Source organism: Euprymna scolopes, chromosome 11 (genome assembly GCF_053919585.1).
Source record: "Euprymna scolopes isolate OS-2025 chromosome 11, ASM5391958v1, whole genome shotgun sequence".
Lineage (NCBI taxonomy): Eukaryota > Metazoa > Mollusca > Cephalopoda > Sepiida > Sepiolidae > Euprymna > Euprymna scolopes.
In genome coordinates this window covers 56223031-56249076 of record NC_136492.1, presented here as the reverse complement: position 1 = coordinate 56249076, position 26046 = coordinate 56223031, and the positions used below count along the sequence as shown (strand labels likewise).

Here is a 26046-nt window from a genome sequence, read left to right as displayed (position 1 = left end):
CAGAGTATCTTAGAACGAATATTTCTGCACTTCTGATTGGCTGAAAGAAAAGTTTGTCCAATTGAGAATTGATATCTTTAAACAATATTTTGCTGGCTCCTGCTGCTTCTGTAAAAATAAGAGCCACAGGTACTGTGTTGTTTTATTGAGCCACATACTAATAACTACACAAATGATAACGCATAACTACAAACCAAAACAGATCTCAATTATGCAACTGCAACTTAACTCTGGTTTCTTGTAGAAGAGTCTTGCAAATTACGCAAAAATAAATTTTGTAAAATGATAACAAATAGTTGCACCATGCATGCATAGTGTGCGTGAGTTTTGTCTAAGAGTATATACAATGCAGAATAAACACCACTGTGAAATGCATTGCAGAATAGTGGGCAGCTGCTGATCGTGTGAGTTTACATGCAGCAGATATGTAAATACTCAATAAAATGAATGGATTCCATCCTAGATTGACTTGGGTTTGATTGTGGATTAGGTTGGGAAATGGTTTGTTTCCTTTAATCCTCTTAGGACTCAAACCATATCTTTCAATTGTAGGCGTATCTCCATTTTTTTTTTTTTTAGATGAACGACTTGGCTCTTGAGAACAAAAATAATCTACTCTGAAACTTCTTGGTCTTTCTTTCTCATCAAATATTTCTTGGAATTCATATATTTTATTACGCCTTATGCTAATCATAAAGTCGGTTATATCTATCGCCCCCAAACACTTTCTCACACTTGGAATCTAGTGGTCTTCATCGATTTGCTGTTTTGATTCCTCACTGAAATTCAGCTTCCTATTCCAGTAGTTTATTTCCAAAAAGTACAAGCTTGTCGAACTCTCTTCCTGCTGACTGGTTCCCTTCTACTTATAATCTTGATCTGTTCAAGACGAAAGCCAATAGGCATTTCCTGTCATTTCGATAATAATGTGTAAATAACGAAATCACGAGAAATGCACACACACACACGCGCGTGCGCGCTCACAAGAAGTAATCAAATAATTGTATTAATATAGAGATATGAATAAGACCTTCTCTATTTAGTACTTAACATGAAATGCTGGTCGACAAGTGCCTCTTTCCGCCTTCCCCAGCCCCGAGACAAAATCAAAGTAAAATTTAAAGGAAAAGTATATATGTACTTTTGTTGTGAATTTTAGTCTTCCTGATGATTTTAAAAACATATTAAATTAACTCTTTTTAAAGAGTAAAGAAAAAGTTATTTTAATGAAGAAAAGTGTTTTATATTACACGTTTGTAAAAAAATTAACATTTTATTTTTTTTTTCAATGACTCATAATGTAAATTTTTAGTAAGTATTCTCACCTCATAACCCCCCCCCCCCTCCTCGTATACTTCTGTTAGTTGATAATCAGCGGCAAGGTACACACACACGCACACATTTATATATAAGAGGGAGGGAGAGAGAGAGAGAGAGAGAGAGAGAGAGAGAGAGAAAGAGAGGGGGGGTTAAGTGGTTTGTAGGTTTCTACTACTTCTCAACTTCAGGTGTTTGTTGTCTGACAAGAACTGAATCGAGAATTATACTGCAGCCATATTGACGATACGATGGTTTGTGCGTGCGTGTGTGTGTGTACATATATATATATATATATATATATATATATATATATATATATATATATATATATATATATATATATATATATATATATATATATACGAGGTGCCTTCAATAAGTTTCCAGAAGTTTTTTGTACACGCATTTAAAATTGTTGTAGACTCTTTAGAATTCAGTATGTTATTGCTATACATCTTATGAGATGACTGATCAATTTTTATGATTTCAGGTTCAAATGAACAGCTACAGCAGGAATTGGAATACACCCTACTATGGTCTAATTGGTGAATTTCAAAAATGCAATCTGGACGTGAGGACACTTTAAAAGAACGATATGCAATCAAATTCTGTTTTAAACTTGGAAAAAATGCCACAGAAATGTATGGATTGTTTCAGACTGCTTTTGGACGATTTTGCATGAATCGATCCTCAGTTTTTGAGTGGCATAAGAGATCTAAGGAAGGCAGGGAGTCTGCAAAGGATGATGAGAGGTGTGAGAGGAGTAAAGAAGTCAGAACACCAGAGTTGATTGGCCAAATAAAGAATTTCATGGATAAAGACTGTTGTATGTCTATAGAGACAAATAAGTGCACAGTTTTATGTCAATGTGGGAACTGTACACACAATTATGCGTGAGGAATATATATATATTTAATATCAGCACTTATCAAGGCCCGGAGGCCATTCAAGGATAAGGGTTAAGTGTTAGGTAAATGGTGAGACAATATAAGACATGAGTAGAGCTAGATTATCTAAATGGACGACTCAATAGGAATTTATTCACATTAAACTTGAAGATGACCATGTTATAGTCAGTCAGGAAATGGACAAACGATATAGCGCAGATGGACAACTCTAGGAAAGAAACTCTGCTCATGGAGTTAAGAAAGATGTTAGTGGTTGTTTTATACAGGCAAGTATTTGTTGCGGACGTTTTATGGGGAAGGTCCATCGATTGGAGCTGAGAAGAACATCTACTATCAAAATATTGATAGAGCAGACACAGACTCTTGCGAGTCTGTGTCTGCTCTATCAATACTTTGTCTCTTCTGCGAGAAAAAAAGAGCAGGAAGGTGAAAAAGTCATTGCCCAATAATGACGGTTTTGTAACTTGTCAAGGCAGGAAAGGATACTTTTTAGATCTCCATCCTAGATGATATTATGACTAATGCAGATTTTGTATTTATTATTATATTATATTGGACCAATATATAGTAATGATTTAAAATTTAAAAAGAAAATGACTCGTGCGCCACCACCAAGGATCGAAACCAAAACGTTTAGCGTACAATTTAACTTTTTCCTTTGACGTTAATGCCTCAGCTATGAAGACATGTTTGCTGCAAGGCTAAAAATTAAAACATGAACCAATAGCTATTACATTGTGCATGCAGATTCATAATGCCGTCAGTCTACCTTCATCTGGCAAATTCCATTTTTTTAATCTTCACATATTTGCACTGATTTTCCCCGCCTAAAACCCAAATATAAAGTTTCACATGAGTTTGAATACCCTATATATTAAGTTTCATATCTGTAGACCAAAAACGGACACAGGAGTTTGGTAGGCAAACTTTTTTAAACAAATATATATATATATATATATATATATATATATATATATATATATATATATATATATGCTTACATAAATATATATAGAAAGAGGTTTGTGTTTACTTTAACCTTTTTAGGCAAATATTATGCAAGTATAAATCATGTAGAATATCTGCATGAATATAATTACACGTTAACTGAAGATGATCATCTCATAAGAAAACAGAAAAAACTAATAGGAAATTAATTAAAATGAATGTTTAAAAGAATATGCAAATTAGCTAGATATTTTGCAGATGAATGCAATTCCACGAGCCATATATAACAAAGTTGTATTTTCTTGTTAAATAAATAAATAAATAAGGGTTTTTAATATGAATATCAATGCACACACACACACACACACATATATATAAGAAAATACTCACATCTCTGTGTCTCACGAAAATCTAATTTAATTTAATTTCATAAGGTCGGTTTTTAATGCGACGGGGGGTGGGTGTAGCTTTCTCAAAAAAAAAAAAAAAAAAACAACAAAAAAAACACTATGGATCAAAAACAAAAATAAAAAATGCATCGGTCTTTGATGATCTCCTCGCCTCTTTTGGCCGAGATCAGAATAGATACTTCGCTTCCCGTTTGAAGGTGGAAACGGAGCGGGCATACAGATGCAACTTTACGTTCCATGTAATAAAACATTTTCTTGTTTTTTGTATACACTTCTCTTGTATATTGATGTAGAAAAAAAAGTAAAGAAGCCACCACTCATTCAATGCACTCACTAATATTTGCGAATGAACTTAGGAACTAAGAGATAAGGATACAACATAAGGATTAGCGTTTGTTTCGCTTAAAAGACTTACACGTATAAAAATAGATTAATAAAACTATTTATACTTACAATGTGTGTATATGCTTGCGTGCAACGTATGCACCCCTCACACGCTCGCTCTCTCTCTCTCTCTCTCTCTCTCTCTCTCTCTCTCTCTCTAATTGCAGATCCTCCTCTCTGTTTTGTTCACCAACTCCTGCTAGACTTCCATCACTAGATATACATTCTGAAACTACATTATTCAGGGTATGCATTTTGCGTTGTTGTTAATTGTTTAAACCAGTCGAGAAGACGTCCACGACAATCAGTCTGACAGTGGTTTTGTTGTTGTCGAGCTGGGGTACGATTCTGTTTAGTCATAGGAGGTGTCCACCAATCTCCCAGGATTTACCATCTCTTTTTGAGAAGGGTTTAGTTTATTGCTAATCGCACAACGCTCCTCTACCGGGAAAGTCCGAGCATTTTTTTAAAGGCCAGAGTGAACTTTCCCTAGTGCAATGGTAACAATCTTGACAATCGTAGGTTGAATAGAAAACATGGCTGCTCAAAGCTGACGTCACTTGGGAAATGAAAATTGCGAAATCCGGATATATGAAACGAAATACAATTTAATAGCTTTTGACGAAAAAACAAAAAAAAAAAAAAACAAAAAAAACAAAACTAAAAACAAACAGACAAATCTTTTTTTTGCGTCTTTTCTTTTTCTAACTTCTTTATATTGAAATCTTTTTAAAGATCTTTGTTCATTTAATGAGAATTTGAATAAAACAATGAAAATTTATTTTAAAATAAAATAGAATCATTAAAAAAAGTACTTAACTTTTTTTTTATCAATAAAAAATACTCATATGGAGCTCCCCCCCCCCTCGAATATATATATATCAAGCGGCAATTTAAATTAAAATTCTTGCAAAGTTTAATGGGTTTGTATTACTGTACACATAGATTCCAAAAAGTTGTCAAAAAACAAATATATAACAAATAAATGTTATCAAATGCAAGGTAAGTCACTTTTCTACCTAACTGGATATATTTTTAGAGTTTTTATTTAATGTAACATGTTTATTCGGCTCGAAAAACATACAGTGTTTACCAATGTATTGGAAAATTTAAAATGGCGCCCGACTCTCTCTTTGACACGGTAAGTTTGGGAAAAGGAGTTAAAAATTAAAAAAATATGCCAAAGTACTGTTAAAAACCCACCGAATATATGCCAGCCTATGTTACGGTAACATATATTGAGTGAGTTTCTAGCAGTATTTTGTCTAGTTTTTTTTAAATTTATTTATAACTCCTTTTCCCAAACTTACCGCAGCCATATTTTCTATTCAACCTACAATTGTCAAGATTGCCGCAATGGCTTTTACAAATCCCTACATGAAATTGTTTAACCTCCTGGTGAGGAGGTAAATTACCTGGGCTCCGAATCTAAGTACATTTCATTTTGATTATCGTGAGGTGTTCGCAATTGACATACATAAAAAGGAAATATATTTTATTTCATTTATCACTTGAAAATTTTAGAAAATTAAAATAAAAAAAAGGTTTATAGTCAAGATTGTCTATTCTTTTTGAATTCCGGTTTCTGCTATTGATTTGGCTAGATAATTAGACACGCAAACCAGCAAGCCATTCTTAACGTGGGGAAAGGAAGAGTTCCACATAATTTGAGAGGAAGATTGCCATTAATCACAAGGAACCATATCTTGCTTGTTACCGTTGTCTCATCTGCGAAACAGAGGCCGGAAGTCATACAGAGCAGTCAATCATTGTTATATAAAAAAAGAAAAAAACGTAAAGTGCAGAGGGGTCCTCATTAATTCTTGGGAAACGCTGATGCGCCTTGAAGGAGTTAAAGACTAAATTTACTGGAATTTATTTGGATTGGGGTTACATTACTAACACCATTGGCCATCTAATCAATTCTATGTACATTCTTGAGCCCCACTCCAAAAATTGAGTTAATAAAATGTAAAAAAAATAAGGGTGCTTGTTCACAATTCTCCCTATATTAAAACAAAAATGAAGAAAAATCTGTATGATGTACTGTAACAGAGCGCGTGTGAGAAAATCAGTAGTAGCTGTAGGATGGCTGGCTTGTGAAGATATTAGCAGCATTAGCAGCAGAGCTTGTGTCACAAGAAAAAGGAAAGAAGAATACACCACGTGGTCAAAGACAGAAGCAAGTTGCCACCGGAGAAGATGGATGTGTAAACACAAGCGCGAAAAAGCGCTGGCTAGTACCAGTACGAAGTGGCAAGGACTGAGACTTTTAAAAAGCACATGCGAATATGTAAGGACTTTCGAAAGATAATGAAATACGTTGTCTTGGAAGAACCACGAATAAATGCATTTCATTTGCACTTAAAAAAAATGTTGAGTCGGATTTTTATTTCTTTCCTTTTGTTCCTGCGACGGTACCAACGTTACAGTATGTATCCATGACGAAAAAGAAATGCATTCAATAAATCACGTAAATTGACCAAGTAATTTCATTTTAAAATAAGAAAATCAAATTTATGGTTAACTGAGAAGCGACTATCTTGAAGCAGTCTCAATAAACAGAGGAGATAACTCAACATAATTCATACTTGTGAGTTTTGGGGGATTTTTTTTTGGTAATGCCTACGAATTCCATTTAATGGCTTAAATTATTTCATTTATAAAAATGAAACTACTTGATCAATTTACGTGATTTTTAGTATGCAGTATTTTCTTTGCATCACGGGTAGATAAGTTATACAGAGATTTATTTTTTCTTTCTTCTTCTTTTTTTTTTAATATAGGTAAATTCTGGATAAGCTCCAAAATAAGAGCTTAGAAAAAAATGATAATATGACGTTATGCACTTGTCACAAAACAACATAGGGTTCCTCATTAAATCCCGGGCAACACCCTGTTCCTGTCAATATATCTATCTATCTATATATCTACAAAAGTGAACGTGTCTGTGTATGTATCTGCGTCTGTGTGTCTATCTACACAATAACTCTGTCAATTTTAAGTCTACAGACTCGAAAGATTTGGGGAAATCTTTGTGATCGGTTTCCGGTCAGAAATTTGGCTGTTAAGAGGTCAAAGTTCAACGATTTGACCTTTGAGAACTCTACCAAACTCCTCCGACAATTTTGGGTCTAAACAATTGAAATTTTAGATATAGGTTCCTTGGACATAGATCTAACTTAATAATACATAAAGGGTATTCAGAGATAGGGCAAGCTTTTTAATCGGTTTGGGTCGAAAATTTGAGCTATCAATATATGAATGTATGTATGTTTGCATGACTGCCTAAAACTTTTGGTAGAGGTGACGGATTTTCACAAAAAAAAACAAAACAAAAGCTCGACCCTTCAGACGAAAAATACAGAAAAATTGGCTAAAAACATTAATTTCTTCACTCTCAACTGGACACTTTTCTACAGAGAGGGGTCGCTTTTTTCGAAAGTCATCCCCTCTTTTCGATTGTCTAGCCTTAATCAAAACCTACGTCATTCCCGGTTTGACGGAGGTCGTAACAGCAAAGACGTCACGTTTTTTCCCTGTTCTTTTCCTCCTTCACGGTACGGGTTCGAGCCTGCCTTCCTACTACCACTTTTTCTTTTTTTTTTTGCTCAACATACATCTCCAAACACCCGGGCAACGCCGGGCTGAAATGCTATTATATATATATATATATATATATATATATATATATATATATATATATATATATATATATGAGGGATCTCCAATAAGTTTCCAGACTTTTATCATATGGGCACTTTTATTGATAGTACACACATGAAACTCTAGTCCTCTTCAAAGTAATCTCCTCCGGCTGCAATGCACTTGTACGATTCCAACAACTTCTGGAATGCCACAGGAAATTTCTCTTACGTGAGCTTCTTTCATCTCCTTATTTGTCTCATAACGACAGCCTGTAAGGTTTTCCTTGAGTATGGAATAACAAAAAGTCACAGGGAGTAAGGTCTGAGGAACTACCTTGATGCCCATTTTGGTCAAATAGTCAATGAGAAGGATGGAATTATGGACTGGTGCAGTTGCAGTGGTGCATTAGTAAAGTCACTGCATTGTTCTCGTGGAAATGTCACTTATCTTCCTTTTTTGCAACTGTAATGGATGGCTTACGTTTTGTTTTAACCGGTAGTGAGACTTTTTTTTGTTTTGTTTTGTTGGTGTACTCGACGAGTTTTCGTGATTTTTGAATATATTACTATTTTCAACATGGCAATTAAGTAAGTATACTGTTATTTTTGCTTAAAACCACATATTTAAAAATCGATCTATCGATTATATCTTAACAATCACAATTTTTTAGGGAGATTCTACTGTTTTACAATCTTGTCACTCGAACTTAACGTTAATAATTGTAGTTAACTGCCCTAAAATGTTAGAATGGCACAGAAATTAGGGAAGCATTTTACGTTAACTTTATATACGAATCTGATCTGCCACTCTTGCTTTTCACTTTTTTTTTTATCTGTCACGTAATCGATCAAAAGATAGAAGTTTTTTTTAGTTTTTTTTTTTTTTTTTTGAGGTGGTGGGTGAGGTGAGGATGATTTAATTGCGAATGTTAAAATTATAAAATCACTTAAATTCGTCTGAATAATTTATATATATATATATATATATATATATATATATATATATATATATATATATATATCGATATAGATATAGATATGGATATTTTTTTAAACCACTGACATAATTGGCTCCACGAAACCGGCACTGTTCAGGTGGGTACATAATGCCGGATAGTGGGTGAGAAAAAAAAATCAGGTTTACATTTTTTTTGTTTTGTTTTTTATAAGTTGAAAAATAAAATTCGTTTTAGTTTTCCCTTTTCATTTTTAGTTAAAAATAAATAAATAAATAAATAACAATGTGTATTTAACAAAGTTACGTATAGGCGACAAAGACACATTGTCTCGGCTTTATTAATATGGAGATTGATATAAACAGGTGAAATAAAACGAACACACACACACACACTTCCGTATACGTATATAGGCAAATACACAGTTACATACATGGAAACACGCACCTAGATTAATATGGTATACGCCCCCTCGCACTTCGCTATTAATCCAACCTCCTACTCTTCCGCCTCCTTCCCCGGCACTTGTCATGCTTTTTTTTTTTTCGTACCAAATGTGTGTTGAGTTTTGAAGAGGTAGACTCCGAAAAGAAGACCAGACGGACATAGCGGCAGATATTTTATACCTAGAACGCCCGGAACTTTCTTTTTCTTACCAGTAAGTGGTTTAAAAAATAGCCATGCATTTATATAAACAAGACAAACTACTTTTAGTTCCAACTATGAAACATTTCTTCATCTAGAATCTAGTTTTTAACCTACCATGTTTTGAATTCGAAATAATAATAATAATAATAATGTCTGTCGGGCCTTCCTGAAACCATTTATGTCAAGTTAATTCAAATATAACTACTTAAATTATGTTTTTATATTAGATGTCTATCTGTTAAAAGCGGTGTCTCAGATTATATATATATGTTCTAAACTATTATCGCGAGCTTTATTTTACACCATTTATTAACTGTATTTGTTATCTTGAACTTTTCAGCTTTAAGATGGCTACCTTTTTTTTTTTTTTAAATATTGGATTTTCACATTAAATTCAATTTTCACGGTATCTTTTGTTTATTAAATTGTTAGGTGAAAGTACAAAATAGTTTTATAAGTTTCGATTCGTCATGTTAATGAATTTCTAAATAATAACGTTATTATTTCAGCACGGTTCGTATTCTACGTGAGTACCCGATACTGTCATAATTTTGCTATGTTATTACGGTGTTGTGTGAGCATTACATTATTTATTGAACCGAATTGTTATCAAAATAGAACTGATTTGGTTAAGATGTTGTTTCTTCCAATGACAACTATTTTAAAGCTGAAAAATTCAAGATAAGCGATTTATTAAATTTAACCCCAATAATGCCGGTTAGTTGTATTGTCACACCCGTGTCTCGTCTACATTTGTCTTATCAAATGAACAATAATTGCACCTGATAACCCCAGGAGATTGGTAGAAGACACCTGCCTGCCTCACTCCGTTTTTATTACCTATTCTCGGTTCCTGGTTATTTTGTCAGGACATACTTAGATTCATTTAGACCAACATAGAGAGAAAACTGCTCAAACATTCTTGTATACGAATTATTAAAAATCATGTAGTATATATTCGTGTTAGGCCTACTATACGCTTCTTCTGTTCTGCCCTCTGTCATTAAAGGAGAATTCTTTCTGGACTAAGACAATTCAGTTTTTTTTGGGGGGGGGGGTGCTGAATCACTCCCACATTAAAAACCAATCGTACATCTAACTTTGCCCTTATGAGGAGACAAATAGGGACTTAGAAGAACCTTAGCAAAAAAGGATTATAAATTATTTCGTTTTTCTTTTCATGAAACAAACTCGCACTAATATATAATATATATATATATATTATTTCATCAATTTATTAAAAATTTAATTTATTCTATTTTCGTTTTTTATTTGTAGGTGTATATTTTAATAGTAATATTTATTAGTCATATTTATACTTATTGTAAAAACTTTTTGGTACTATCCGTGCTGAAATAATAACGTTATTATTTAAAAAGCCATTCTTAACATGGGGATAGAGGGTGTTTTGTACCTATTCTGTACTTTAACCTTACAATTGAATAAAAACATATACAACTTTAATTAAACTTGGAAATACAATTTAAAAAATAGCGCGGATCAGTAAGTGCATTAGCACCAACTTTTTAAAACGTGTGTACTGAGTCTATACTTGTAAACAGCTTTGCTAACCTATTTTTATTTATTTCTTAAAGGGAGAGAAAAAACAATACTGAACTACTAATTCTTGTAAAAAAGAAATAAAGTTTTCTTTATACTACTTAATATAAATAAAACTTTAATATATATATAAATACTTAAAGTTAAACTTGTTTTTCTAAGAAAAATAAAGGTAAATGTATATTTTTTTAAATGTATATTTTTTTTAACACGTTTAAAGTTAAGCTAAAAACACAAAGTAAAAATTAAAAAAAAAATCTTTATTTCCTAAGTTAGTTTTAAGGTCAGTTAAGTTTATTTTAAGAGTAAAAATTTTTATTTTCATAAATTAAATATTTTTCTTTATTTTGGTTAATTATTAATGTATTCCTTTTATTATATTATTAATTTTAGTTGTAGTTCATTGTCTAATGTTGCCTTTTTAATGCTTGGTAGTAGCGTGCAGCTGCTGTGTGTGTGTGTGTGTGATTAAGGCAGCATGAGTCATCGTCGCCAACAAACCCCCCTTCTCTTTCTCGTTCTCTAATTGTATCGGCCTATATATTTCACAATGTAAATATAGTTTATGTCCACTCTTTCAGAAACTGCTAAATCAGTTGTTTTATTTTAATTCCTTCTCTTTAAAATACTTTTTAAAAAAATATTTTTATGTGTGTGTGTGTTAAGTTCTCTACTTAAAGCGGTTGTGTAAGTACGGATGGCTGTAAGTACAATAATAACCGAGTTATTCCCCCTATTTCTTTTTCCGGGTTCCTTATTCATTCATCTTACTTTGTCCTTGGGGGTCGGGGGGGGGGGAGTAAAAAAAAATTCATGCTGCTTATGCAGAATACGGACCGTGCTGAAATAACATGTGGAAGAGGTAATTTTGTAACCATTCTGTACTTTCACCTAACAATTTAATAAACAAAAGATACCGAAAAATGAATTTAACTTGAGAATCTTATAAAAAAACATAGCATGGTCCGTTTCGTTTGGTGCTTATGCAAAATCATTCTGCATAGGTACCAAATTTATATATAGCGTGAAAGAACGAGTGTGTGTGTGTTAATAGTGCTCTATACAAAATCGTTATTAGTAAAACTGATGAATTTTTCAATCTGCATCGAACCGTCGATGTTTCGATCTATGCTATTTCAAAGCCATCACCTACCTCTCTCACTCCACACATAATGTGTATTATGTGTGTGTAAGAAATAAAAAATGGCAATTCAAAGTTAAATAAAACTTTATTAAATCATCAAATCAATAAAGAAAATCAGTTCTTTAGGCTATCGCATTTCGAAACCTAATGCTAGTGTGTGTGTGTGTGTGTGTGTGTGTGTGTTAATCGTGTTACAGAAGATCGATTCAAAGGATACCGTCAGTTTCAAGCCGGTAAGGTTACAAACATAATCAACACCTCTTCTTACCGCTATCTTCAGTCATGTTCGAAAATGACTGTCGGTCATTAACAGTGGATAGCCGGTGAGATTGGTTGACTTTCTTTTTTATTTTTTTAACAGATGATACGTTAAATCGATGTGATCTTCTGTAACGATACGACCATTCCCATTCATTAATAACTATTCTCTTGTTTTTCAACAACAGCAAAAATAGTTAAGTACTATTAGATTTTTCTGCCAATCAGACAGTATATTAAAATTCTTGAACTATTTTTGTGTATATCTGTTTAATTTTTATTCAATAATTATCAATACGCTGTCGCTGTAGTGCAGTTCAGTTCACCATTATTTTTTTTGTTGTTGTTCATATTTCATTACCCTGATTCAAATTAAAAACTATTCGTGCAGTTTACCGACTGTGTTAAAATAATGTTATTACTGATAAAACCGTTCTTAACATGTGAGGAGAGGGCTCTTTAACTATTCTGTACTTTCGTCCAACAATTTGATAAAAAATTAAGATATCGTAAAAATGTCGTTGGAAAATTTTATCTAAAATAAATAGCATGGTCTCTAAACTGCACAAGCACCTTAAAAATCGGTAACTTTTCAAAGGAAGCATTTGCAAAAGAGAAAAAAAAAAAATCTGTCGACCAGAGTAAAATCTCGTGTCTTGTTGGTACCGGGTTGTATGCCGGTGCAAAGCAGTTACTACTACTGTTACCACGTTGTGTAATATAAAAATCATTTGAAATTAATCTTTTTATCAAATAATTTATTCCAATACTTTGCATTGAAAAGTTGCAAGTTTGGAAACTGTTCCATTATTTTAAAATCAAAAGTTTTGCATGAAAGCGATCGCAAAAATACTGTTATTACGATTACCTAATTTTATGGCTGCACGAGTCATCCGTAATTTGAAAAATGAGTCAATCCAAATTCTTGCTTCAATTATGACGTTTTTCGAGAATTCTATTATTCTCTTAGACATTTTCAAGTTCTTTATTTGTCTAATAAAAGAATCAGTTAAATATAGTTTGTCTGTCTATCTGTCTGTCTCTCTCTCTCTCTCTCTCTCTCTCTCTCTCTCTTATATATATATATATATATATATATATATATATAACGTGTGTGTGTGTGTGTGTTTTGTTGAGTCCTTTAAAAATAACTTTTTATTTTATTTTAATTTGTTTATTCTTCTCGTCTTTATATTTTTATTTCTTAAATTTTCACATTTTCGTGCTAAATCAAGTTATTGTAGCAGAAATATTGGTTCCATACTATCGTCTTCCTGATTTCCTAAATTTTCATACATTAAATGTCTCCTTTCTAATCTAAACGTATGCCTTATTTTGAGGAGGGTTAAAATAACTTTTTGCTGCTACAACTTGAAAGGAGCTCTCCCTTTGTCGTCTTTTAATCGTGTTCATTATTCGAAACGTCAAATGTTGGCAGGTTTATTCCGTTAGTAGTTCATCTTTTTTTTTCTTTTCATATTTCATTTTTTTCCCCCCACCCGCCTGTCGTACCTAATACAAACCCATATTTGGATGATGGAAATTAATCGCCTTTTAGAAATATGGCTCATAAATTTGATCTGGTATCATAAAATAAAATGTTTTAATTTTTCCACGTTTACTTTTTCTTTTTTCTTTTTGCCTTTTTATTTTGAAACTGCTTAACCCCCTCCTCATCTTCAGAACAAACCCTATTTTAGCCACGTGTTTTGTCCGGTAACTTCATTTTTTTTTTAACCTTTTAAGAGTCTGAATAATAATAATAATAATAATAATAATAATAATCGAAATTGATGCTTACCAAATCCTTTCTGGAAATGGAATAAAGCAATTAGGAAATTTCCAGAAAGAATTTGATGAATCTGTATGATGTCCGCAGCAGCACCCGTCACGGAACGAAGATGTCATATTCCAAAAATCACATCAATTGATCAAATGGGTATATTTCTGGATGGCAAAAAGAGTAGATGGTTTATCCAAAACAATGGCCTCCCACAAGGTTCAGTTTTGGCTCCAACCCTATTCAATATCTACACTAATGACCAACCACAATACCCAAATATACAAAGATATATATATATATATATATATATATATATATATATATATATATATATATATATATATATGCAGATGACCTATGCATCGCCACCCAGACAAATAGTTTTGACATCATAGAAGAAAGACTCTCTGATGCCCTAGCCACTCTCTCTAGGTACTACAAAAAGTGGTACTTAAATGCAAACCCAAACAAGACCCAGATTTGCGCTTTTCATCTTAATAATCACCAAGCAAATCGGAGACTTAGAGTGATGTGGAATGACAACATGCTTACACATGAACCTTTCTCGGTCTACTTGGGGGTAACTCTGGACAGAATACTCTCTTTTAGAAAACACATTACCAAATTGAAAGGCAAGCTGTCATCATGAAATAGCCTTCTCAGTAAGCTTGCCACCAGCAATTGGGGTGCTGACCCCCAAACACTGAGGCAAACAGCTCTCGCACTGTGCCATTCCACAGCGGAGTATTGTGCCCCAGTATGGGCAAGATCATAACTGGTGCCCTAAGACCAACTCCCTTGCCAGCTCTATACTGCCGAACTGGTATTCCACCACCACATATCAGGCGAGAAGTCATCACCAGAATGGAACGGTACAAACAGCTTAACGACCACAGGCACTCACTGTTTGGCCACCAATCAGTGAGACAAAGACTAAAATCTCGCAGTAGCTTAGCTTCATCAATATAGAGGAAATCGATCCCAGGCAAGCTACCTCCTATAGGATGGAACAATGGCGAGACTATAACAGCAGGAATAAAAATGAAGCCCTACCAGACCCAAAAGAAACACTCCCCCAGGGTTCAAACCTTGGTAGAAAAAAACTGGGTGACTCTAAATAGAGCCAGAGACAAAGAAGGCAAAACAAAAGACGATCTCCACAAGTGGGGCCTAGACACCTCACCTTTATGTCCATGTGGAGAGGTACAAACGATGCACCACCTTAGGGAAAACTGCCGATTGGGTCTTCATTGCTCAAACCAAGACCATAAGGAGGCAAACGGCACCGCCATGCGATGGGTTAATTTCTATTCCGATAAGATATGATGAATTGATCAAATAGTTTTATTTTTAACAAAGAAAATCAATTTGAGTAAGCAAAAAGGAACTATCTCGCGCCGCCATCTTAAAAAAAAAAAAACAAACATTAGGCAGATAAATCCACAATCAAAACTTGCGAGACTAGCCTTCTAATGCTACCGATTTCACATTTATCGATTTGAATCGTTTAAAAATTTCTGTATAAAAATACCTACCTGATCAATTTACGTGATTTTTGGAATATATTTCCGTTCCGTGACTGGTACGTACACTATAAAGGTTTTCCTCCATTTTTTATCATACATAAAATGCTTTTTCTTAGCTTTAATGTGAATTTATTTGTTATTCAAAGCTGACACTCTTCCCCATAGGTTGATTTTTATTAAAAACAAAAACAAAAAAACTTTCATTATAATAAGCCATCACTTTTATTATTCAACTTTGTAACATGACTTACCGTGTACTGTACTCCCCATCTCTTCCTCTCATCAAATTTATTAATAAAAATTCCGACCAATTTCTTCCGTGTGTGTGTGTGTGTGTGTGTGTGTGTGTGTGTGTGTGTGTGTGTGTGTGTGTGTGTGTGTGTGTGTGTTTCTTTGTGACTACACGGTTTTGATAATTACATACATTGGATTATTTTTATTATCATTATTAGCTGTATTTACCTGGCGTTGTCCGGTATGGTGACATATTTCCACATAGAAAGGCTAATGATTTAAGTGGTTATCGTTACGATTACTGTTTTCACTTTACTTCCGGTTGCCCTTTCGTTTTTAATTGATTTTTTTTTAAATTTTTTTAAACGTTATCTTTTGTTTACTAAATATTTTTTATCTACTTGCCACCCTACGAGGGAAGAGTTAAACACAAGGTTAGTTTTTAATATTATGAAATCCAGCTCCCCAAAAAGGAGCACTCTGGATAGGAACAAAAATAAAAATTGTCTTGGTCATGAAGGATTTCTCTTCCGCTGACAGACAAGGTGAAATGTATCAGAACAGATACTACACTTTGTTCCTAACCAAAAGACCAAGTTCATTAAATTGTTAGGTCAAGGAAGCCCCCCCCCCCACACACTCATGTTAAGGACTTTTCTAAATAATAACGTTATTATTTAGAAAAAAAAATCTTAATGAGGAGGGGCAACCGAAAGTGAAGTGTAAACGGTACTATTGGCAGCATAAATTATTTTAAAGGTAATGCAGTTATGAAATTAATCAAAAACAATTTATTTTGGTTTATGTAATTGTTTGTGATGTATTTGCGTTAAAAATTAACATTTAATAAAAATTAGTCATGGTAGGGTGTTTTCTGATTCTCTTGAGTGTCTGCAACGTTGTGTCATCAGATATACACTACATATTCCCTGCCATGACCCTGTTCCCTATGGAGTAAATGATCTGCTTGGATTAGATCTGCTGTCTACTTGTCGGAATATGACAGTTGCATTTTGTTGCCTACAGATAATGTCATGGTTCTTACCCCATCACAATGCTTAAATATTGTTCTGTGCAGCGGCTGAACAGACCAAACCTGCGATGATATGCATTCACGTTAGACGCACTGCATAATCATACTGGTGTTTGTTCAGAGATGTACTGGCAATCTTCTTTTGCATTATGTTCTGCAGTTCTGAACGTGCTGCCTCAGAGCTGCGTGAATGAACATGTATCACTGTCACACTTTCAGAGTTCTGTATTATCTAACTATCGTGATGTTCCTGAGTTATATGCATTTCCTAATTAGCTAGGTAGCCTCTTATTATAGCTAACATTTTTTTTTATAACCATGGCTTAATAAAGAGGAAAAAAAAATATCACGTATCTTCCTGAGTTTTTCGCGCCATCTCGTTCTATCCTCCATCACACCAGGTCGCTCTTGATAGATATAAGCGTGTTAAAATACATTATCGGTTCTGACCAAATGCTGGAGATTGGTCTTTTGCATCTAGGTACAGTGTCATGAATAAGTTGCTTGAATCCTTAAATCAATACGTTGTCAGCCATCTCAGCAAAAGTCATCTACTCTGTGACAAACAATATGGATTTCCTCTTGCAAAATTAACAGCTGACATGCTGATTGTAATATCACACAGGATCAACGAATCTATTGACAAGCTGGTGCTACCAGATCAAGCTGTCTGAAGATATTGGCTTCCCTATTTTCCCTTCCCTTTTCTCTTTCTATTTCCATTTCCTGACTGGTTTTTTAACTTAAAATGACCAAAACATTAATATTGTAACCCTTTTCCCTCTCCCATTGCAAAACTCGGTCATGTTCTGCAGGGCAAGGAACGGAAACAACGATCTATTACAAAACAACCAAACCAAACACTGTAAACTAGCAATTGAAGATACAAGGAGCTTGAAGAATAAAAACCTTCTACAAAATAACTGGATGCAACATGAATAACACAAAGGGGCTGAGGTACTATGAAACAAAATGACTAAAACATCACAAAAAAATGCTGGAAGAACTTGAAACATAAAAACTTTATACATTTAAAGGCCCTGTTAGTGAGGTTGCAGAATACACCGACTGCCTCTATGTAGAGGGTAAAAGTCCCTCATTGGGGCCACCTGTTGGCCATAGGTGGCGACTAGTGATGCCTTAGGATGAGATGGTGGTTGAAAGACTTGGAGGTCAGGATTTAGCACCCCCACTTCCCAACACCACTTTGGTCCTTATCTGGGCTAGACAGGCGAACAGAGAGGCCCGATCTGGTCAATTGGCTAGTCACATCCAGCCATAATATTTACTTAGATAAAACCAACGTACTTCAAACAGCATAATCCATCAGACACCTCCAAAAATCATCTGATTCTTGATCACAAACAAAAGATAGACCATAATTATCAGAAGGTGGTGGCAAGGGTCAATCTACTAGTATGAAAAAGCTGTTACAGGAAGGGATTAGAACTGAAGTCTTCAAAAATGGGTCAAGAAAACAGAGAAACCTGAAATGCTAACAGCCCCCTACTAGTGTGAATATATCCTCCTTGTATCCCTGGGATAATAGGGTGAAATTGTTTCTCCCCCTAATGGGTTCCGAGGCAGATGGGGAGCAAGGAAGATGATATATAAGAATAAATTAACCCATGGCAACCAACAAAAACAAGACCCTATATTGAATCCAGCTCTGAGTACTTGTAAATACACTCAGAATCAGACAACAAAATCAACGATAAAATATTCCCAAGATTCATCGTTTTTGAATCCATAGAGAGCAACACTCTAATCACTCATTATCCCCATTCATCATTGAAAAAAAAAATAGATCTATAACAAAAACATCAATTAAAAATTAAGGAACAACACACTCCTTATAGAAGTACCCAATAAATTCTTAGCAACTACACTTCTAAACCAAAACCATATCCACAACCTTATAATAAAAGCTTAACCCCGCACCACTTTGAACTCCTCAAAGGGCTTGATAAAAAGCCCGGAGCTCTCACTTTGTTCACCAGATGAAATTAAAAGTAACTTGAAGGAATAAGGCATCATAGACATCCAAAGAATAACAATATAAAAAGAAAACCAAATGATTCCAACGAACACCTACACCCTAAACTTCAACACCCCCAAATTTCATACTGAAATAAAAATAGGTTATTTAATAGAAAAAGTAGAAGTTTACATACCAAACCCTTTGCGATATCACAACTGCCATAAATTTGGTCATCTCAAAGACAGATGCATCAGACCACAAACATGCAAAAACTGTGGTGACGGGAGAACACATTAACTGCAAAATGCCATTAAAATTTGCAAACTGTAACCAAAAACACGCAGCTGACTCAAAAGAATGTGAAGTTTGGAAGAAGTAAAAGCAAATAACTACAATGAAACACACCAAAAATCTATTATACCCAGAAGTGAGGTTAGTTGAGAGCACAAATATGTAAATATAACTAAAATGACAAATAACTCAATTTCACAAAAGACACAAAACAATCTGATTGAATTGATGGAAGAATTAAGATTTCTAGTAGAAACATTAAAGGAAAATTTTAACTAGATTAACTAAATGGAACCTAAAGGAAAATCCCAAATCCCATTAAGATGAAACTGAAAATACTACAAACCAAACAAAACAGTAAACATCAAACTTACCCGATACTACTATCAAACCCAAGGATCTTTAATCCCCCCCCCCCCAAAAAAAAAACCCCAAACCCTTAAGAAAAATCAACATAACAAACAGAAAACAGATATGGTGCTGATTGAGGATGAAAACAAATTTGAACGAACCGAAACAAAGAGCCAAGAAAGATACACAAGACAGAAAATCAAGAAGCCCAAATAAAAACAAACCAGAACGCGTGGACATCGAAAAATCTCAACCCAATCTAGATCCAAACCAGAAATAACACTAAATGAAGTACCAAACATAAAACCTAAAATAATACAAAAAAAAAAATGGAAATGGATAAATATTTGCAAGCACCTACAAGACCTTCCCAGAAGCAAGAAAGATAATAGAATACCAAAACCTGCAGAGGAATAATAATCAATTCATGGATAAAAATGAAAAAACACAACAAATCCAATGGAATTATCGTGGAATAAAATCAAATTATACTGAACTCCTTATACTCATTTCACTTCAATCCAAACATAATCTGCCTTCAAGAAACCTTCCTGAAACAAGACAACATCAATATAAAGAACTACCAAATATTTAATTACACTCTTAACTCTGAGGGCAGGGCTTCCAGGGGAGTAACTATCCTAACCAGAAACAATATACACCACAGCAAAATAAACATAACAACCAAGCAATTAACATTAATGCCGCCCTACATAAAACAATGACAGTATGCTCTCTATATATATCCCACCAAATGATGACATAAATAAAAACCAATTGAAAAAACTGATTCACCAGTTACCTAAACATTTCATCCTATTAGAAGACTTCAATAGTCATAACATCCTATAGGAATGTAAAAACACTAATAAAAAGGGCAAAATGATATATGCTTCCTCAATGATGGTACACCTACACATATCAACCCAACTAGCGGAAATCATTCAGCTTATGTGACCCATCACTGTATATGGACTTCAATGGGAAAGTATACGACGACACTTGTTGCAGTGACCATTTACCAATATTGATAGAAAGCCCAAAATTCAACAGTGAAAAATTTCGATGGAAACTAAGGCCAATTGGTAACTATACAAAGAAAAATGTAGGTACAGGTTGAGTCACAGTCAAACAATGTCACAGTAAGTGTTTTTTACAGAAACATTACCAGAAATTGAAAATGAATGCATCCCTAAAACCTCACCATCTAACAGACACAGCAGACCCTGCTTCAATGGAATCCATCAAATTGTGAAAAACGGCTCTGAAGAAATTTCAGAAACAGTCCACAACTACAAAATTGATGGAATACAAATTAAACAGAACTAAAGCTTGTAGAGTAACAAAGGCAGCTAAAAATGAATGCTGGAAAAATTATGCCAGCAAATGGAATTCCTCCACAGAACTGAGAACAATATGGGAGATGATTCGAAAAGTTGCAGGTAAACTTCAATCAACACCAATTAAGCATCTCCTTAAAAAAATAACTCCAGAGTAACCGATAAAAAGAACATAGTAAACTTACTAGCTCAAACTGTTTCTCAAAACTCATCTAATCAAACCATAACACAAAGCTTATAACAATTAAGTAAAATGCTGAACAGTACAAACCAACTCTTAAATCAAAAAACCTAGATTACAATAAACTGCTTACATTAACTGAATTAAGATTCTATTAAAAGATCCCACATCACAACCGTAGGATCAGACGAAATCTATTACAAATTCTTACGACAACTCCCTACAGAATCACTAAAATTGCTATTAAGAATTTAATGAAGTATATAGAACTTTAATTAAATCAAAACTAGACTACAGTAGTTTCATATACCGATCAGCCAGAAAATCCTACCTAAAAACTTTAGATCCAGTTTGCCATGGAGGCCTGAGATTAGTGCTTGGCGCTTTTAGAACATCCCCAGTCAAAAGTTTTCATGCAGAGGCTAACGAAATTCCTGCAAATATAAGGAGTTACAAACTGGGTGCCCAATACTACACTAAATTAAAAACACATCAAAGTATAAATTAAAAACACATCAAAGTAGTCCAGCATATGACTTCATTCAATTTGAAATATAAAGAGTCATTTGAAGCAAAAAGAAAAGCCAAGAGAAAGCCTGTGATACCCTCCTGAAATACTCTGACCATTTACACATTTTCACTGACAGCTCCAAAGACCACAGTAGAGTGGTGTGTTCCACTGTATCGAATGAAACAACCCTAAAAAAGGCTCTTTCAACAGAAATCTCTATTTTTACTGCTGAAACATGTGCCACGAACCTAGCACTCAACATTTTAGAACAAAATAAACATAAGAAATTCCTAATACTCTCAGATTCACTTTCTGTACTAACATCACTGAATGACAAAAAACTCAAGAACCGAAGAATGGAAACCAACTACTAGAATATCAAGAAAAGAACGAGTTGTCATATCCAGAGTTCATATTGGTCATACAAAGCTCACACACTCATACATACTGAAACAAGAGCAACATCTACAATGACGATTCTGTGAAAAAACTTGACTCAGCAAACACATTTTCATAGAATGTAGAGCCCTTGATAATGCTAGAAAACAATACCTTAAAGCCAACAAATATGAAGAACATTTTCGAAAACAACCGCCTGGATCAAATACTTCCCTTTTTGAGAGTAACAAGATTTACAAAAATTTAAAATCAAACAAAATATTTCTTTACTCTACGAAACAACTCGCCTAAATCCTATGAATAGTTATTTAAAAATATCTTTTTCTAAACTACTGGATTTGACATTAAATAACCCAAAAAGGGTTGATATGCCATTAAACAAAAAACAACCAAACCATCTATTGACAGGGGCTACATTACTGGATCAATAACTTTTGATATAGCAAACGCCTTTAATAGGATTTGGCACAAAAGTTTGCTTCATTAGCTTGCTAGTTATAGAAATGCCTGGAAATGTCTTTTTAGCCATCAAATCCTTTTTTTCTGCTAGGTTTAAGAAGTTAACAGCACATTGTATCAACACTGATGTGCCTCAGGGATGCATTCTGAATCCAACCCTCTTCTCTATGTTCATCAATGATCTTCCAAATCACATTCAAAGATAATTCGTTGATATCCATGCAAATGACAAAAATATCTATGGTAGCACTTTGAAGAACATTGATAAAGATCTTTGTGATTCTCTCTCTTCCAACCAGGAGCATGTAGTGTAATGGTGAAAAAAGTGGCTGGTTACTTTTCGTATATCTAAAACTAAACTTAGGCACGGCCAAAAGAATGGTAGAAAAACCAAGTTGTTGTTGTTTTTTTTTTTGTTTTTTTTTTAAGCAAATTAAAATCTATTAATATCTACTATTCTTAAGCAACTTTTTTTTCCAGAAAGGTAAAAGCCTGAATTTTATATGAAAAGCAAAATATAAAACTTTTTCTACTATTTTAATAGAATTTTAAATTTTCCCCCAAAATAACAACATTCACTGCCATTTCTCAATGGATAATACATTTATATATATATTTTTTAAATATGTTTCAAGTAAAGTGCATTTTTATATATATACTAGCAGAAGTACCCGTCGTTGACCGGGTTAAAAAACAGCCTACAGAAAATGGACTGTGATTGATGAAAGTATGATAGGTTATGAAAAGGAGGGGGTTGTAAAGAGATAGGTTTTGATACTCAAAAATTTTATCCTAAGCAAAATATGATGAAAGTAAAGATAATTTTCGCGAAAATATATTTTTTATATCAACTTTGTTTCCATTCGTAGCCAAGAGTGACCAACAAAATGTTTCCTTACACAAAGAAAGTGTTATATATATATATATATATATATATATATATATATATATATATATAAAAGAAATAAATGTTACCATAGTCAATAAAAGTTACTTTTATGGTAGAAAAGGTCATTGGTTTGTATTTTTAAGTAGTTTGTAAAACAAATTTTTTTTTTTTTTAATTCACAAACCGGTTTAAAAAAAATCAAAATGGCAGCGACTTTGAAATGGAGAGCCCCGTTTTCAATTTGAAGGAGGGGTACCTGAGCATTCTGTGTTAACAATTTAAGAGAGTTCCGTCAATGTAAGGAATATTTATAAACATATTTTAATGTTTTCCGTTATTTTGTGCTTGAGTAATATTCGATTATGGCATGTGTAGTTCATATAAAAATTCATTTAAGTAGTTATCGCCTCAAATTTCGTTTTAATTTCAGTTCGCTGAAATTATTTCAAGTAAAGAGCATTAAAAACTATTTCAAAACAAAAAAAAACATGAGCTGAACTTTTAACTATGGTAACATTTATTTCTTGTATATTTATTTTTTCGAGTAGTCGTTTGTTGGCTTTCCTGCTAAACACTCTTACTAAATAATATCGACGAAATATCGAAAAACAAAGAAACAAAAACAGTTTTGAAAAATAATGAAGCTTTACTAACTTTAGTAAAATAATTTGAAACAGCAAAATGGGATATTAAAAAAGTAAACACGTAATTACTTTAGTTTTTTAAAGCAAAGAATCGATATGAATAAGAAGAAAATGGTGCCCTTTTCAAACTGAGCAGCTTCATTTCAGTTTTACAGTATTGAACAGTGTAGTATTGCGCCTTCAGATTCAGGGTTGTACTATTGTAATGTAAAGAACACGCAGAAAGGGTTGTAATCAACTGAATTCCTTCTAGTACAAAAAAGCTTAAACAGATATATAAATAAAAATAAAGTTATGCAAATGTTTTTAAAAAGACACATAATCACGTGAGCAGGATTTTTTCCTTTTGACACGATAACAAGTAACGTTCTAATTTTTTATTATCTATTTTCGAAAGAGTGCCACATGCAAGTGAAGGAAAAAAACAAACTTATGCAAAATTTGTGTTTAGAATTGTCTAAAGTTCTGACTTTTTTTTGGGGGGGGGCTTTCACTTTAATAAGAACATGAATTTATGAGGTGAATTTATTCCACACAATATGATTCAACTCAAAAAAAAAAAAAAAAATGAATAAAAGCTAACGTGAATTAAGATTAAAGTTAAGGTGTTATTGTGGACCCTCACCCCTTTTAAAAAACCTTGCTAAACTTTGTGACATATTTACATTCTATGGAGGTCAGGCACGAATGAACACCCAATAATTATGCCATATTTCTTCAAACTGAAACATAATTATCAAAGTAAACTTACACAAATAAATATGAAAAGTCCTTGTTAAAGTTTGTGCCATATTTCCATGGAGTACAGGCACGAACGCAGACCCCACAATTTTATTATACCATCCCTATTTAAGTTGAAACATACTTATCAAAGTATTCTTATGTATATCTATATCAAAAACCCTTGTAAACGTTTTTTTTTTTTTTTTTTTCATTTTTTATTTCCATACTTTGGGAGCCAGGCTGAACGCAGACCCCACAATTTTTATCAACCACCGTTCTGCCAGATCAAACATACCCATTCCTGATCCTCGATACATCTTCTATCATTATATGTAATCAGTTTTTTTAAAATAGTCAACCATATAGGAGCCTATTCGTGACCAGACACACACACACACAGACGTTCAGCTTTATATATATATATATATATATATATATATATATATATATATATATATATGGACACTAGCTTGCAGTCCAGCGTTGGCCAGTCATCCAATAAGTATCAAAAATCGAAAAAATTGGATCTTAAAAATAGTCTTTAATTCTTATAGATAAAAAAAATTTTTACAGGGGAATATTTTACTTTACACTGACAAAGATAGATAATAAAATCTCAGCAAGTCATTTCTTATAAAAAATTAAATTGTCATCTGTAGACATAGCTCAGTGGTAAAGCATTCTACTACACATCGAATGATCCCACTTTCAAGCCTGGGTGTACCTTATCTTTTTTTTTTTTTTTTTTTTTCTAATAATGAGTTCAATTTACGATAAAAGAGGTACCATTTAAAATCGCCACAAATCATTTCTTCATTTGCATGTTTTAAAACTAAACAATTATCAGAAGTGACTTTTCTAAGGCATTCATCGTCAATCCCAAATATCAGCTGACGTGATCTTGTAACCAAACACAGACGAAATTTGAACAGCATTATCATTTTCTTTTATTTTTTTACAAATTAGTCCACCGGGCAAACTATTCCTGGTAATATATAATAATCAGAAGATTGATTCTATAATAATACATACGCAATCTGCATAAATTAAAATATGTTTAAGTGTATTGTACAACTGGGCAATGCCGGGCGTCCGGCTAGTTGGCTTATAAATGTAAAACATACATATTTTAAGATTTCTGTGTAAGTTTCTATTAAATATCAAAGTGCCAATGTATATTAACTAAACACTCATCGTTGAAAATTTGATTTTTATTTTGTTTTTACTGCAAATGCTATAAACCGAAGTGAAACAGTGAGCGTACGCTTTTTGTTTTGAACGAATATCACATTCAAAATTGTCACAGACATATAGTTTTTATGATATTAAGACCTTTATTATCCAATTTATTCCCCAATGGCTTTCAATGGTCACCACATATGATACAAAACGAGCCAAAACAAATTCTGTTGAACAGCCTTTCTGTATTTAATAATTTTCTGTAAACATTTTTTTTCAGTCTATTACTAATATATCATTTTCTGAGTTTAACACTAATCCTAACATCCTAGCCTATTT

General features: G+C 33.3%; 1 protein-coding gene and 1 long non-coding RNA gene across 2 annotated transcripts in view; one reads left to right on the top strand and one right to left on the bottom strand.

The window, feature by feature from the left end:
- LOC145287861 (uncharacterized) overlaps positions 1-26046 on the bottom strand; it is a 233559-nt gene that overhangs the window by 49548 nt on the left and 157965 nt on the right. The gene's annotated exons all lie outside the window — the stretch shown is intronic.
- LOC145287858 (serine/threonine-protein kinase PAK 3-like) overlaps positions 9087-26046 on the top strand; it is a 268674-nt gene continuing 251714 nt past the window's right edge. Inside the window, exon 1 of the mRNA XM_080135740.1 lies at positions 9087-9231. The gene's annotated coding sequence lies outside the window, so the exon portion shown is untranslated. The remainder of the gene's footprint in view (positions 9232-26046) is intronic.